The sequence below is a fragment of the Halichoeres trimaculatus genome, unplaced genomic scaffold (assembly GCF_033239565.1).
Source record: "Halichoeres trimaculatus isolate MK-OKI-2021-1 unplaced genomic scaffold, fHalTri1.1 fHalTri1_scaffold_1, whole genome shotgun sequence".
NCBI lineage: Eukaryota > Metazoa > Chordata > Actinopteri > Labriformes > Labridae > Halichoeres > Halichoeres trimaculatus.
The window spans coordinates 23,842,992-23,859,956 of NW_027437179.1; the positions used below are offsets into that span (position 1 = coordinate 23,842,992).

A 16,965-nucleotide genomic window follows, 5' to 3' on the forward strand; every position below is an offset into this window, starting at 1 on the left:
TCCTTCTCCTCACCTTGTGGGAAGACAGCAGGCCTTACACCAAGTAGCATTGACATGCTACAGGCTGTAAACAGCTGAGTTCACATGTAAACAATGAAGCCATGGTTATATGTAGGATCTCCAGACAAACACAGGAGAAAAAGTAGTAAAATTATCGCTGTAGCCTCAAAAAGTTTGGTATCCATGACCAACAAATGAGCCTTACAAAGTAATGATCCACTCCAAATACAAAGATTACAACAAATAGATGAAAAAATTACAAGAAAGGGACAGAGCAGAGATAACTGCTGCAAAAGGCAGCCATAGCCAACAGGGCGGGGCCTAGCAACATTCCAGAAATGAGGAATTTGAGTTTGAATCTTTTTTTTTTTTTTTTTTGCAAAGAATTGCGATTTTGATATTGTCAAACAAGAAATCTCAATATAGGTTTTTCATTTTTTTTCCAACCCTTACTACATACCAAGCAAGGCAATGTATGTGGAGGAACTTAGTCCTGCAGTTTTTTAAGCTTGTCCCTCTTGAAGCTGGTTTTGGAAGTACTGGTGCCCATCACAGTAGAAATAAACATGTTAACAGCCTGATACAAAAAATGTCTCACGTGTGAGAAACTAACTTCTTTAACAGCACACACTGTACAGGGGTGAAGTTTTTTCTTTCTCACAGTTTCAAAGATATCAAGCTATCGAGTTCGCCCAATAAGAAGCAAAGCTCAGTTGGTTGAAAGGCAGCACCCTATAGCTGTTAGTGTGGAGGCTCAAAGCCCTGCCTCATTTGTAATTTGGCCTATGCCAATGGCTTGTTTCAAGACTCTGTTTCAGAAACAGACGGGTGACGTCAGAGAGACCAAGTCCATTTATTACATACATCTTGTTCTGTGACCAGTTTCAAACCCTTTATGCAATGTATTCTGAATAAAAGACAGGTTGTTTAGTCTGTGGTTATACATGTTAAATAACTGAGTATATCGCCTTCATCATCTATAATTATCCCACTTTTGAACTAAAGCCTATTTCTGCTTGAGAGATACATCTTTCTGTGGACTCAATTTTGTAAACAGTGAATGGAGGGTGGGGTTTACTGTGATAAAGACAGCAGAAACAACACCAGCATGGATTTTAAGAATATATGGAAGCTGCTTAGCTAGTGACTTATTATGTGCTGCATTCACAGCCAAGACAGTAAATCTCAGCAGCCCATACACACTCCTGCTCTTTTTTCTATTCATCTATCTTTCTCGGGCAGTCTACCAGCATTTCTTCTCTTGTCCTCATTTATTTGAGACTAATGACAGTTCATCACAAATGCTTCAGTTCAGGAAACTGTCATTAACCCCTCTTGTTGGATTATTCAAAATCGCTGCAAATATTTACTGCTCTCTCTTTGTTAACAGGCTTGTGAGATGCTAGATGCTAAAATACTGGGTGCTGGGCTGTCCTTGCTCAGTATGAGTGAGATATGGTGCTGGGTACTGTAGGAACTGAATAATTCATGCCAGCTCTGGCTTGGTCAGAGTGTTTTAAATACTGGTTATAGAGCAGGAAGCTATGAATCATTCATAAGAGGTGATTAAAGACTGCTGTTAATTAACCCTTATCCTCTCACAGTAATATGGAGGGGGTCAGTGACTGGTCCCTGCCCTGACCCTCAGACCACCTGCTCACTGTCTCAGTTTCTCACTCCTGAGCGTGAGGCCATGTGTGTGATTGTTTGTCTTTTCCAGGATAGAAATCTGATCAAATTGAGATTTAGGGACAAATCATCTCTGTGGAAGTGGTATGGATTTAAAGGTTGTTCCGTAATGTAAGCTATAAAAGATGGTTCGGATCATGTTTCAAGTGTACTGAGTATGTTAAATGTTAAATGCGTGTATGTGTCTGTGGGTGTGTGTGTTTGTGTAATTGCCGTGACGAGACAAGATGTTGAAAAGTCAGTGATGCATGGCGTCAGAGCGCTTGAACGCTCTGCGGATGGCCCGCAGAGAGGAGGTATGAAGGAGAGACAGAAGGGGGTGTAGAGAAAAGAGAAAAGAAAAGGAGACGGTTAAATGAATAAAACAATTTTTCTTACTGCTTAAATGACAAAAGAACTTCACCGAGTTATCAAAGGGAGCAGCTGTCTGTGGTGTTTAGATTTTACATTATATTCTGAGGAAAGAAAGGTATTTTAATAAGAAATGTTGATTGTTGGCACGTGTGTGTGTGTGTGTGTGTGTGTGTGTGTGTGTGTGTGTGTGTGTGTGTGTGTGTGTGTGTGTGTGTGTGTGTGTGTGTGCACGCTTGAAAGAGGGAGACAAACAGACAACTGAGCTCAGAGGAGTTGGCTCCCTGTCAACTACTCACTGCTAAGAATTAACCCATAGACTATAATAGTCTGCGTAAGGTGTGTGTGTGTGTGTGTGTGTGTGTGTGTGTGTGTGTGTGTGTGTGTGTGTGTGTGTGTGTGTGTGTGTGTGTGTGTGTGTGTTTGTGTGTGTATGTGTGTGTGTGTGTGAGAGAGAGAGAGAAAGAGAGAGAGAGAGAGAAGGAGAAAGAGAGTGTGTGTTTTGCTGTGAGCAGATTTTAAATTTGGATGGAGTCACCGGTCTGTGAACATAGAAAGAGCAGACCCAAGCATCTTTTACATTCAGCATCAGTTCCTGAATTTATAATGGTTCCTCAATTGAGAAACAATGAGAAAGGAAAAATGAGAAACAAGTTTTTATATAACCAGTCATCAATTAACAGCCACTTGTTTGGAATTGTGTATGCAAAGCTAGACACTTGCTGTGAGCGTGGTGACGTGCAATAAAAAAATTCAATATTTTGCCCCCCCCCCCCAACACTGTTATCCCAACTCAGTCCTCTTCTCCATCTTCTTCGTAGTAAAACATCAAAAATAAAGAAAAAAACAACAACAAAAAAATTTAAAAAACTTTATACTTATATGAAAATACATACACACAAACACAACAGTGTCATCGGTGACTTTTAAAAGCCCTCAGAGTCTGGAGTACATTGTCTGCAAGGTAAGTAGTGATGCTTAGTACACTATAATATTGTTCTATACCCAGCTCTGATAAATCATAAAGTGCAAGTCACTAACTGTAAAAAGTTTGTGCTAAAAAACATTTGGCACACAGGGGTTGTACCTTTTTTGGCAAATACACTCTAAGCTTCCTAGACTCTTGTATGTTGTTTTGTTGTGTCTCTGTGAACCTATAAAGTCCAGTCATGTCAAATTAACAGGAGACAAAGGAGTCTTTAAAGCTTCTGGCAGATGAAAATGTCTGACAGGATCTTAAAAGGTAGAAATATTTTGGTGGACAAAAATGTCCCACTGGTTTTGATTGTTCTTTGAGATGAAGATGTGGAGCCCAGAGAATGTACATGATTTTGGCCATACCATTTTTGCGCTGCTCTAAATTTGTCCTCAGATTACCAAGGGGGGATTTTTTAAATTTTTTTATAAATTGTATTGGCCAGAAAGATTGTGGGTGTAAAATTGTATGATAAAGTGCCCCCAAGAAACAAAGGTGATCCAAATTTTGTGGATCTAAAGAATGAAGTGGCTTTAGCCTTTTGAAATCCTTGACCCAACAGTTTATCCACCATTAAATAGGGTGACCAGACACTTACAAGCAACTCATGTAACAGGGAGTGTGTTTGTGTGGGACAATGTGAGACATGTGACTGCAATGCTGAAACATAGTCTGTAGATTTTTTTACCAAAAAATGTCCAACTTCCAAAAAATGTCCAACTATGATTTTTATTTATTTTATCTGGAGTAAGTAAAAATTTGGTTCTCTTTTCATTACACATTATAGATTAGCATTGAATCGGATTTTTCTGCAGAAGTCTGAATAAGTTAAATCTCACTAGGTATGAAGTCTAAAAATGTGTCTAATAGATCTCACATCTTCACATGGACAGTTATACTTGCATCTGTTCAGTCAAAACCTGTTATATCACACCCTTATGTTTGACACAGGACTCTTCAAATTCCCTTTTGTTTCATTCCATCCAAGGGTTGTAATGTGATGTCCCAGTTGTTGTATTATCCCTGTTTCTTCAGCCAGCACCACTTTCTGCTAGTTTTGCCACAGACTCATCTGTGAGACAGACAGGAGTGAGAAATGTCGAAAGAGAGAGGCTGGGCTGAGATGAGGTCTCTGTGGACTCTGTTGATTTCTTTCAAGTGAGCAGCATTTTAATTTCTTGTGCCAAGGCCAGCAGACTGCAGATGGACATGCACACAGAAGCACAGTCTCACTTTTAAATACACATTCCCTCCATTTCAATCTTACAATCTCAACACACTAACACTCCAACAATCTCATCACCAGAGCTGTTAACCTGTAACCTACCCAGGCTCTTTTAGTCTATTCACCACAACGACCTCTTTGCAAAGGCAAACGGTAGGTAGGTTGGTGATTCTATGGACGGTATATCTCTGACAGGTCCTGGGACTGATGGAGCATGTGTGTGTGTGTGTGTGTGTGTGTGTGTGTGTGTGTGTGTGTGTGTGTGTATGGCAGGCAGTGGGGGAGTGACAGGCAGTGACGGTGGGTACACAGCGTAACCTTTAAAGCGGAGCCACAGGAGCATGACGGCCAGACTCCAAGGTAACAGAGAGAGAGACAGCAAGAGGTGTGCGGGGTTGTTGGGAGGAGAAGGAGAAAGTTGACAGGTAGGGGAGATAGAAACTTCAATGTATTTGTGTCATCTGCTCTTCTGTCTGTTTGCTTCACCGTGTCCCTCTCAGCAAAACTGCTCTCAGCCAAGAGGTTACATTTTAAAAAGAAAGTTCAACAATTTAGAAAACAAGCTTTGCCCCTCACAGTGACATAGTGATTGTCTGATATCTGCAACTTATATGGAGCCGAATTTTGTTGCAAGTATGTTTTAACACAACAGCCCACTCTGATGGAAAGTAGAGTTAAATATATAAGCTCCAGCTCCATAACCTGTTTTTCATAAATGTGTCGTTGTACAAAAACAAAGACACCAAACACCAGGTATGTTGGTGACAATGACACGTAACATAGTCACTTGGAAAAACTGTGGCCAGAAAGCAAATAGATTTTTAATCTCAGCACTCCTAAAATCAACATTTTTCCTGATTTAGTAAACCCAACACGATGTCTTTTTTGCCTTAGAGTTGCTGAAGGGTGTACTTTTGAATTCTGTTGAGCCCTGCTAGCTGTTTTTCATGCTTCCAGTCTGGTTCCCTGTAGTTACCCACACTCTGACCACTGTGTTGTGTCTAGCCTCCAGACATGAGATTAATATCTGTTTTCTTATTTCGGTCTTGTTTACTAATTGCTTGCATAAAATTTGGATTTGCATATATATTAATCAAAGAGGAAGATCATGCTCAAAAGGTTTTTGTCTGCATCAGGGTGATTTACAGTTAAAAACAGCATTGAAACACTCCTTTTATACCACATTGACTTAATTACACAACAACAACACACACCAAGCATACATGTACATGTTATTACATACGCACAACGTGTGTGATGACATGTTGCCTCTTTACACATTATACACACGGATGCAGCTGAGAGTCTCCCTGCAGCACTTTCCTCATCACGATCTCTGTCCCATCAGTCAAGGTTTGGTGAATAATTTATGGATATTGGAGCGAGGGTAGTTGGTGGAGGATATATGCGTCCAGCCCGAGTCCCCAGTGTGAGTTTTTAAGCTTCCACCAGTCACAAGGGTCCTCCTGCCAATACTGTCTGCCAGCTAAGATCTGCTGTTTATTCCCACTGACAGGCCACAGACACACAGGAAATGGCACACAGACACAGACACACGCGCACACGCGAACACACACACACACACACACACACACACACACACACACACACACACATATTTATATACACACACACACACAAGTCACAAGTGTTGTTTACACATTCAGTTATGTTTTGCACATATATGTGTGGGACCTGCTTCCTGGTTAGATTTTATATACTGCAGATGTAAAACCATTTCACCTAGAAAACAAAAAAAATCCATTGACCTCCTTGTTGCATGCTTAATAATACACCTTTCTTAAATGTGAAAGCACACCAAGCATCAAATCTGTTTATATAGGATATATATATATATTTCTTCTACACCGGGAGATTGACATTTACAGGTGAACAGGTGAACAGAGGAATGGTCTCACTGTCTTTCCAACTGGGGGCCCAACTGAGGTTTTAACTTAAGACAGGGTGGCATGAACATTGTTTGCGTCTGCAGTTGCATTAAATAAATCATGTATCAGTTTGTTTTTACTGTAAAAAAAATAATTAAATCAATTTCACACACCTGTCAATATATCGAACTGTAACTCTTTCCCAAATTTCAAAGCACTAATGCAAGAAAGTGAAAATGAAACACTAGCTGCCTCTTGCAGCTCGGCTTCGGTGTTAAGCATTTTGCAAAGCCTCTGACTGAACAGCTAGTCAGTCATAGTTTAAGATTTGTGTTGACACATGAGGTGGCCAATCAGATTTCAAGGCGACTATGACGTCCCGCCTAACCCCTTTGGATCGCCTTGCCAGAGGAAAAAAATTAATTGTCATGAAACATGAAGTAAAACATGGTGTTGACACGTTGCACTAAAAGTAGAATGATGGCTAGATTAGTCATACCCTCTTTGTACGCTAAAATGCATTTTGTTGTAGCAAATACATTTCAACTTTATCATTGATTGGTAAAACATATCAACTAAAATGTTTTAGAAAAGCAGGTCTTACCTTGTGCAGTTGTTTGGAAAAGAGCTTATTTGTCATTTGGAGAATATCATCTTGCAGTTCAACCTATTGGACTTACTCAGGGATCCATGGGTAATGTAGTTTTTGATTAATTGATGATTTACTCAAGTAAAGGGAATTTAAATTAGTTACATTAAGGGCATCTTAAGTAATGAACATTGTAGAATAACCTTTAATATCTGGCCTTCCCTCCCATACAATTAATTATAGATCTGTCTCCACACAGGCATGACGAGGCACATTAACACATTGTACAAATTATGCACTAACAAATTTCCCGACATAATACAGTAAGATTCCTACCCACTGGTTGTAAATGGACACACACACACATGCACACACACACACACACACACACACACACACACACACACACACACACACACACACACACACACACACACACACACACACACACACACACACACACACACACACACACACACACACACACACACAAACTCACACACACTGCTTGGACCTAGTCCTATGACTGTGACAAGCCCTGCTGTCTGCCTCAGTCCTCTCCCAGGCTTTGGGAGAGGATGGGGAGGAATGCTAAAGAAACCAGGAGAAGCCAAGCATACAGTTTCACTGTGGGGGTGGAGAGAGGTGGAGGCTTGAAGTGAGGAAGGAGGGCTGGGACGCTCCTCACCACACCACAGCACAGCACACAGCTCTCTTTCTCTCTTTCTCTTTCCCTGCCTCGCCTAGCATCCTCTCAGTCTGCAGAGACCTCATGTGTGTCAGCCAAGCAGTGGAGCATCCCTTCTGTCTGTTTTTACCTATTTTTGTTGTTTCTCCTGCTGTCTCCATCTCATCTCTCTTCTTTTCTGTTTGCCTCTTCACATGTCTTCTTGCTTATGTTAAATTTTGTCTCACTTATGCAAGTTTTTTTCTTTGTCTTAAGTGGGTTCAGGGCAAGAGAGAGCTTGCACTACTATTAAGAATATGGAAATCAATGGAGGAGGACACACATATTTGCAAGAGCACTTTGGTCTTGAAGAGATCCAGTGTCAAGACATTTGGCAGAATCCAGAACATTTTTGATAGGAGTATATTTTTAACTCCACCACATAAAAAACGAAACATCCCTCATATTATTAAAAGCTATTGCGTATGAGTAGTTGCTGTTTCAAAGTTATTACATGGCGAGGTGTATAGAGGGGGATCAAAATTGTATAGAAGGAAACAAAGTGTGGTCTTAAAGAGTCATTTATGTGTCGATTTGTTTCCTACTAAACTTCTCCATAGCAGGTGTCAGCTGAGGAAGGAGGCTTGCTGCTGGACACAGTAGAAAAGGCAATTATTGCAGGGGAGCGTTTTGTTTTGTTTGTGGAAGCAGCATTGTGTGGCCTGCTGCTAATGAGGCCCCGCGAGCTTGTAAATAATGAATTGGGAAAAAGGTGACACAGAGAATGACTGACTGACTGTGTGTGTGTGTGTGTGTGTGTGTGTGTGTGTGTGTGTGTGTGTGTGTGTGTGTGTGTGTGTGTGTGTGAGTATTTGGTGGCGATGGTGTGTCAGGTCATTTCACCAGAGAGTGTTGACATTCTCCCTGATAGGCCTCCAGTATCATAGCGCTGTTTGATATTGATCTGGCCACACACACACACACACACACACACACACACACACACACACACACACACACACACACACACACACACACACACACACACACACACACACACACACACACTTTTCTGTGTATCTCTTTTGCTTTTCACCAACTTAACCTTGAGTTTTTTCTATCTGTTCATGTCAGCTTGGATTTACACCTACACCTTATCTGCCTTTACAGATACGGGCATCGTTAAAAAAACATGTTTGTGATCATACTGTTTATCGTGTTTTTAAAGTTGAAGTCGATTTCTGTTCCCAATTCATCTTTACTATTGAAACAGTATTGGGGTGGCATGTGGGTGTGATTACACTTCAAGCTTTAATACCAGGTTACGGAGACTTAAGTCAGCAGTATCTGTGTCCCTCTGCAAAACTCTGCCCAATGTTAGTTGGCAGCTCCGACTATGCTATGCAAGTCATTCAACAAGTTTTCCCAATCCAAGGGTATTAAATACGTTATGTCAAGAGCTGCAGTTAACGATTGTTGCGCAGCAGTTGATCACACTGCGGTTATAACAAGATAAAAGGAGAGGAAACATTGGAGGAAAAAGACTGTATGGTTGATCTACTGAGATTCCAGAAATGTTGTAAATGCAGTAATTCATTGCTGCCCTGTAAACCAATTCCAGGGCCGGCAGTTTGTGTTGTTTTGATGAACTTTTTTATTTATTTAAGTATTTCATTTTATTTTGTTTTTGAGGTGGGGCATGTCAGGACATGTATATTGGTTTCTGCATAGGTACAGGGCTAGTGATGGAAAAGCAGCTCTTTTTTACTGTACTGAATCAGTGAAATCAGTTCAGTAAAGTGAGTCTTTTAAAAATGTATTCACTAAATTGTTCAGTACTTCTCCACAGCTTCTCCTGCAAATCAGAATTTAATATGCTACATCACAGCTGGACATTTAGTTCTCATACTGAAAAACAGTGAATAATGAACCAGGAGCTGAGAATTTAGTGGCATAGAGCTCCAGTTTGCAAACAGACAGCTACTAAAACAGTCATAGTTGTGTTTTAGTACATCCAGTTCACAAATCACTCACTGACTGTCTCTCTCTTCCTCCCTCTCAGTGAGAGAGTGATTCTTTCACTGAACGTACTAAACTGAAGCTTGGAGTCTCTCTCTCCCTCCCAGTCAGTCAGTGAAAACCTAGACAAATCCAATCCATCACAAAGATGAATTTATAGTTTTGAGAGGACAAATGAACATTTTAATTTCTAACAAATTTAAGATAGAATTTCAGAGTGTTTTTTTTTTAAATCCATAGTATCTCTTGTCTGACATGTTAATTTAAGCCTAAGATCATTACTTTTTTAAATGTCAATTGAAACCCTTTTAACTAAATAATCCAATTTACACCAATAATTAGCCAGCTATAAAAAGCACATACATTTTTGTGACCATTAAATGTTAAATAAAACATTTATATCTCATGAGTGGGAGATGTAGGGACAGGCTTGAGTGACACACGGCTTCAGTCAGTACGTATCACTGTCATGAAAGAGAGATGGAGGGCAGGCTTGGCCGACTTTTATGTTCTAGAGCAGAGGTCAACCTTTTTCAGACCAAGGACCCCCTTACTAATGGATAGACGAAGCAGGAACCCCCTACTATATAAATATTGTATATTAAGTGGTGTTTTGTACTGAACAGGGCCTCATGCCATGTATATATGTACATCGTTTTTTTGTTTCAATACTCAACTATTCAGGAAAGACACAGGTTAATACATTTATACTTTCATTTGAAATTTTTGCGAGGTAGAGGGAAAAGGGAGAAGGGAGAAATAAATATTTGAAAATATGAAAATTTGAAAATTTGCCTAATTAACAAAAAAAAGTCATGGACTCCCTACAATACCTCTACAGACCTCCAGGGTGCTGTTTAGTTAGCTACCAAGAGCATTTAAAGAGCTGAAACTGATCACAAAATATTAAAGTTTAATTAGCGCTAACTGGGATTTCAAAAACTGAAATTTGGTTTAAAACAGGTCAGGTCTGGCAATCTTTACTTTTCATCCATTTTTCAATCAGTGAAAATTCATCATTAACATAAATGTGTCTCAAAGTAAATTTTTTATTTTAAAGGCATTTCTCTGGTAAATTTTAAGCAGTATTTGAAATCCTGTTTATGTAAAGACACTGTCAATCCATTTTATTTTTCACGCAAATTTTATTTATTATAATTCATGTATTACAGTAAATTGAAATATTTAACCAAATTGAAGAATTAAGTTATAAAACACAGCTCTTCAACCCGAAATGTGACAGCTGTCAAGTTTTTGTGTTTCTTTGGATGAAATGTGGTTGGGTTACTGTCTCTAACTACATGCTTCTGTGGCAATCAGCAGTTAAAAGCAGAAGCTGAGGTGTCACTACAGTGATGGTGGCTACTCAAGAAGATGAAAAAGGGGCATTGGGTTCTTCTAACCTTTTTTTCAAGTCCCAATTTACACACAAATTGATTATTTCTGCATCCTTTAAGTGTCTCCTTTTTCAGTGTTAAGGCTTGAGTCATGAGCACAGACCCATCAGAGCCCTTTGTTTGTTGGTCTGCCGATGTTAGCATGTCAGCATTTAGCTTAAACCACAAAGGTACAGGAGAGCCTCACTGTGGCTCTTAAACTTATTCTCCTGTTTTCCAGCTGAAATGTAGAAATGGTTGTTACAGGTAAATATTGGTCTTTTTTCTGTGTTTTCAGATTCTAACTGTGTCCTTGTTACCAATTTTCCTAGCTGATGTAGTGTTCTTCATAAACCCCGAGTCTCTGTTGAGAGCAGGCCTGGATTTCATCTTCGAGCTGGCTGCTTTAGTAACATTGATTGTAACACACTGAAAACACAGGTGTATAAAAAGTAACAGTTCTTTCTACCTGTGGGTGTTAAGTGTGTGTGTGTGTGTGTGTGTGTGTGTGTGTGTGTGTGTGTGTGTGTGTGTGTGTGTGTGTGTGTGTGTGTGTGTGTGTGTGCGTGTGTGTGTGTGTGTGTGTGTGTGTTTCCAGGGAGAAACATGAGAGAGGAGGAGAATTATTACTACCCTCACTCTGGTGTCCAAATGAAGCCCCTTAGATTCCTCCAGACTAACTCCTCCCTGAGGAGAAAGGATCAGACAGGCTGCAAGAGCAATGAATCTGTGTGTGCAGCTCTGTGTATATTTGTGTGTGTGTGTGTGTGTGTGTGTGTGTGTGTGTGTGTGTGTGTGTGTGTGTGTGTGTGTGTGTGTGTGTGTGTGTGTGTGTGTCTGTGTGTGTGTCTGTGTGTGTGTCTGTGTGTGTGTCTGTGTGTTCACCCAGCAGCCATGTTGGAGGGTTAGGTTAGCAAAGACTAAAGGATCAAAGACCACTCACAGCTTGGCTACCTCCTGTACATTACATTTCCTCTTCTCTTCTTGCTCTTCAGGCCCCTTTTTGTCGCTCTCCATTTTCATAATCATTTCAGCCGGGATCTGTTTCTCCTTTTAGTCTTTCAGTGTACTGTCCAACTGTTAATAGCCTCCGTCAACACCAGCGGTCTTTTCTCTGACTGTCTGTCTGCTCCCCCCTCCTCTTTTACCTTTTAAAAGGTGAATACTTTCAGCACCCTGCTTTTGTCTATGTAGCTGTCTGTTTTTGACACTTCCTCCTGCTGCTTTATAAACCTGCTCCACTCTCTTGTCTCTCCTCCTCTCAGTGACCAAAATATACAGTCTTCTTTTTAAAAAGCCCACTAGCCTCCCTCTAGTCATTTAGCTCCTCTCTCGTCTCGTATCTCTTTTCATTTCTCTCCCCTTTCTTTTGCTCGTTTGTATCCAGCTGGCAAGAGCAGGAACGTGAGGTGAATTCTCCTTCTAACTTATCCCTTAATGTATTTTTTCTTCCTGTCATCTTTTTCTCTCATATTATATCTGTCCTTCAGACTAATGGCTGAACAGACATTAAGTTAAATGGTCATTCCTGTGTTTTATGTGTCTTTGTTATGCCGTATCTATGACTGGCTACATGTCAGACACCAACATGTCGTAACCCAGTGGGCTCCTTGTTCTCTACTCTATCAGTTCTTTCCCTCCCTCACCCTTGCACCAGCTTGTCCCTCTTGGGTTGGGCAGAAGGGAGCCCAGTGGCTCTCAGTCGATCTGTCTATTTTTGCCCCCACCCCTTCCCTCCACACGTCTGTGTACCCCCTTTCAGACGGCTCAGGCGGCCCCCTGGTACCATCGCTGACCCCGTCAGTCAGCCCTCATCAGCCACATTGACAGCTGTCAATCTGGTGTCTGGGGTGCACTGTGACAAGGGAGGCTCGACGGGCAGCCACTATGGTCCATCTCATCAACAACATGCTTAGCATTTTAGATCAGAGAGAACAGAATTTTATTTTTAGGTTAAAAAAATAAAGTGATTTCATAAATACCTGCCTACAAGTCATAATCTTTGCACTGTTAATGCAACTATAAACAGCTGTTGTCAGTTTACATTTTGAAAAAGTATTATTAAGTATTATTGATATCAACTGTGTCTGTCATTCAGAGGAGAAATATTTATCTTATAAAAGTTTGATCCTAGTTCTGTGATTTCTGAGTTGAACTAAATTAAACGTAATGTGTTAAATACTATGTTGATTTAAACAGCTATCTATCTTTCTTGCATGATTAGAAAGGTACATTTATACGAAAAATGTGAAAGTCCAGCCTTGTCATAATGTGGTCAGGCTATAGAATCAACTTCATAGCCAAGCACATAAGGTTATTTTAGGGTTTGTCGGCATCCTGAAAACATATTTCAAATTGATTTGCATTGCAAGCAAGCAGAGAAAGCAGAGACTTCTTATGTTAAATAACTACAGAAGCTTGTGACACCTGCTTGATAATCTTATAAATGTCGTCACAGTCATTAAAAACAGTCAGGTAAAATTCACCGTGATCACTCTGTCCATTCAAACAAGCCTCCTGTGTTGTGCTATGAAAAGAAACAAACATTTCCAGACCTTTGAGGGTTTTTTTTTTTTTTTTTTTGCAAAAGAGCAAAGCAACACAGCTTTCTCAGCTCGTCTCTCTCTGTGATGTGGGAACAGACACACCCATTCTTTATCTGTGTTATTATTCTCCACCGCCACCAAACCACTAATGACCTCGCATTCACATCCTTATTCCTTTCTATTTATGGCACTCAGGTTGGATCTGGAGCCTTTTCTGCAACTGTATGGGCAGAGTAATGGCTGAACTGAGTGACCCAGTCGAAACAGAAAGAGAATCGCATTTATATCATTTTTCTTTCAGATCACATCTGCTCTGTGGCTTTAAAAATGACAAAGAAATGGACATTTTGCAGAATTTAAGATTACACAGTATATCAGGGAATTTAAGAAACTGGTGATGCAGGATTTTATCAAATCAAACCTGTTGCTTTAGGGCTACTGTAGAGACAAAAATGTTAAAGGAAAGTTGAGACACTGGAATATCTGGTTGGAAGAAATTAGGGGTAGTCGAACTCCCACCTTCTTGTCTTCTTCTTCCTCTTTCTCTTTTCTTGTTATCAACTGCTACTGGAGTGTGCTTGAACTAAAACACGCAATCATCTGAAATGCACTGTTCACACCAAGAACAACCAAGGTGTGAAAAAATGTGATGGGAACAAATATGCAAAACTTGTGTTCAATATTTAATTATTTGTGAGTTTGTTTAGTTAGTCTGTGTACAAAAAATAAATAACCAAAGCATTATATTCATACAGTTAAGGGATTAAAGAATAGATTATTTCAATATGCATAAAAATTAGATCGTAAATATCACACCCAGAGAAGTAATAATTAAAAAAATGTGGATCTGCTCTTGTCCGTTTTTTCTGGTACAACTGAGCTGGCTTAACAATTCATCATTATTCGTAATGAAAATCTTATTATCCGAAGGCAACACAATTAAGACTGTGATTTATATGACTGCAAATTAACATATCAATAAGCCTTATAGGAAATGTCTCATTAATTAGTCATCCTTTAATTGGCCCTGAATGCCATTAGCACGCTGTGTGTGTAAACCAGGCGTTCATTAATAACATTAAGACCCGGATCTGCTCGGTCAAGCTAAGATTAGTTTAACTGTTGTTACCACTTCAGCTGTTACTTGACTTGGTATTTGTGTGGTGTGTGTGTGTGTGTGTGTGTGTGTGTGTGTGTGTGTGTGTGTGTGTGTGTGTGTGTGTGTGTGCGTGTGTGTGTGTGTGGGACAGAGAGAGAGAATGATATGACACCCATGCCCATGCTGAGGCTGGTTCTCCTTTGATCAATGGGGCCTGGCACTGGGGAGTAGGGTTGGGGGGTGGGAGGTGAGTTGGGGGGGTCTGAACCTCCCACTGGTGCTGATGAAGACGAATGAGCTAACAAGACATGACGGAATTGCTTTTGCAAAGGAGGGGGGTGAATGCTGTATGGTGATATTGTGTTGAGGCCAGCTGAAGGAGCAGGTTGATTTATTGTCCCCGCTGCAGATAGCCACCGTTTTACCTCCCCGCTCTCCCTGCTTATTCACAGAGACCCCTCGCTCTTTAATTACAGCCCCCAGCCTCCGCCATTCTCTCATCCATGTCCTTATTAGAGGAGTCATACCTCACATCATATATCCAAGCTGGCAGAGGACAACAGTATATATGAGACAGAGCCTGGGGGATGGAAGAAGGGGGTGGCGCCCAAAATGTCACTGCCGTGTTGATTTTGCATTCCATTACCACCTTATGGTCAGAGAAACAGGGAAGAAATACAGAAAGCAGGGAGTGTAATGAAGCCGAGGAAGTGAAGCTCAAAGGGAAGCTGGGAAAAAAAGGACACAGGATGGATGAAATCTGAGAGAGAAGGAAAATAGGACGATTAAGTTATGTACATAATGGGAGAGAGAGGTGGGGGGGTGACAAATGGATAAACAGAGCAATCCTCAGAGAGAGGAGGAGGGTTTAAAGACATGTTAAATGGTGTGGGAGGCCTGAGCATAAGGTGGAGCTTGGTGGTCCACCTGATGAATTCACAAAGGCCCTTTGGAGGGAAGAAACGGAGAGAAAAACAATAAAGAATGTAGACCTGAAAAAAAGGGAAAAGTTAAGCATTAGCATCGAGGAAAAGCTTGACCAGAGGCATTCATTGCCTTGCGGGTGAATTACAAATTAGTCTGTTTGTTTTGAAATGAATATGGATCATCTAAGTTTATAACACAGGTTCCCTCTGCAACCAATAAGTGGACAAATAGCTGTGCAGGTCTACATTAGTGATTCTCTGCAGTGAAGAAAGGCGAGAGAGGGAGAGAGGTGAGGCAAGGGGGGCTGGCACACCACAGATAATTTATCACTGCACAGCCATTCGCTCTCTGAAATATCAGCCTATTAAAACATTCATTGAGATGATTAAACTGCAATAAAATCTCACAAAATTTGCACTGACACTTTCAGTACATGATTTATTAGGCAGAGGCTTTGAATGTGCCGCTCCAGCCCTTAAACACACAGAGATGGGGAAAGATCAGGGGCTGCTGCCACCTGTTGGCCAACTGTGAGATCACTGTTGCAGCAAAAGAGAATACCTGCTGCATTTCTTTTTTATGTATACTAACTTGGATTACTAACATTAGTCAATTTTCTGTTCAAATGATTTTTAATATAAACCTTACATTTTTCTCCCCTGTATGCATTATTATTATTATTATTATTATTATTATTATTATTATTATTATTATTATTATTATTATTATTATTAATAATAATAATAATAATAATAATAATAATAATAATAATAATAATAATAATAATAATAATAATAATAATAATAATAATAATAATAATAATAATAATCTATTTATTTACTTATTTGTTTAATATTTTTCTATTTTTTTTTATATTTTTTTAAATGACACTGCAACACAGAGTGGACAAGATATAAAGACTTATAAGAAAGCTTTTAAACCAACAGCATGCTACTCTTCATCTATGCAATTTGAAGTAGAAAACTCAAACATCTGGGTTGTAAACTCCAACAGTAGGGTAAACAGATATGGAAGGGCATTGGAGTTTTTACACTAATAAATCTGATTAATACAAAGCGCTGTTTTTCTAAATGTCAGGGCTGCTCCTTGTGTAAATTTCCCATACAAACACCAGCCAGATCCATTTTGACATGTACCTCACCATTTTACACTCATTATATTCCACTTTACACAGCTTGATTTAATTATGCTGCTGTATTTCACATAATTGGAGACAGCGAGAGGTCAGATTGTTACGACACCCGGTCCATATTTCACAGAGGTGTTTAGCTGAGTGTTTCTTGCTGAACTCCTGTTGTATTGATCTGTATGGTTTATTACAGGCTGTGTAAGTGTTAATACTGTCCAGGAAGACAGGAGGAGGGGGGATTACCTGGAAATAGTACTATTGATCCTGGTTTGCCTCCGGAGAGAGCTGTACGTCGCTCAACCCTCCGGGGGTGCACAAAGTCAGCAAACAAACATCACCTGAGGCGTGTGTTTATGACAAGCTGCCTTTTGTCCACTGTGATTGATCTGTGGGAGGATGTGGAGGTAAAGCAAGAGTTATGGAGTCATTGCTCTGACAGGTGACATGAGCTGATGTTTAAAG

General features: G+C 40.1%; 1 protein-coding gene across 1 annotated transcript in view; it reads left to right on the forward strand.

The window, feature by feature from the left end:
- Window positions 1–16,965, forward strand: part of pfkmb (phosphofructokinase, muscle b) — a 43,560-nt gene that overhangs the window by 14,298 nt on the left and 12,297 nt on the right. Inside the window, exon 2 of the mRNA XM_074665433.1 lies at window positions 4,515–4,666. The gene's annotated coding sequence lies outside the window, so the exon portion shown is untranslated. The remainder of the gene's footprint in view (window positions 1–4,514; window positions 4,667–16,965) is intronic.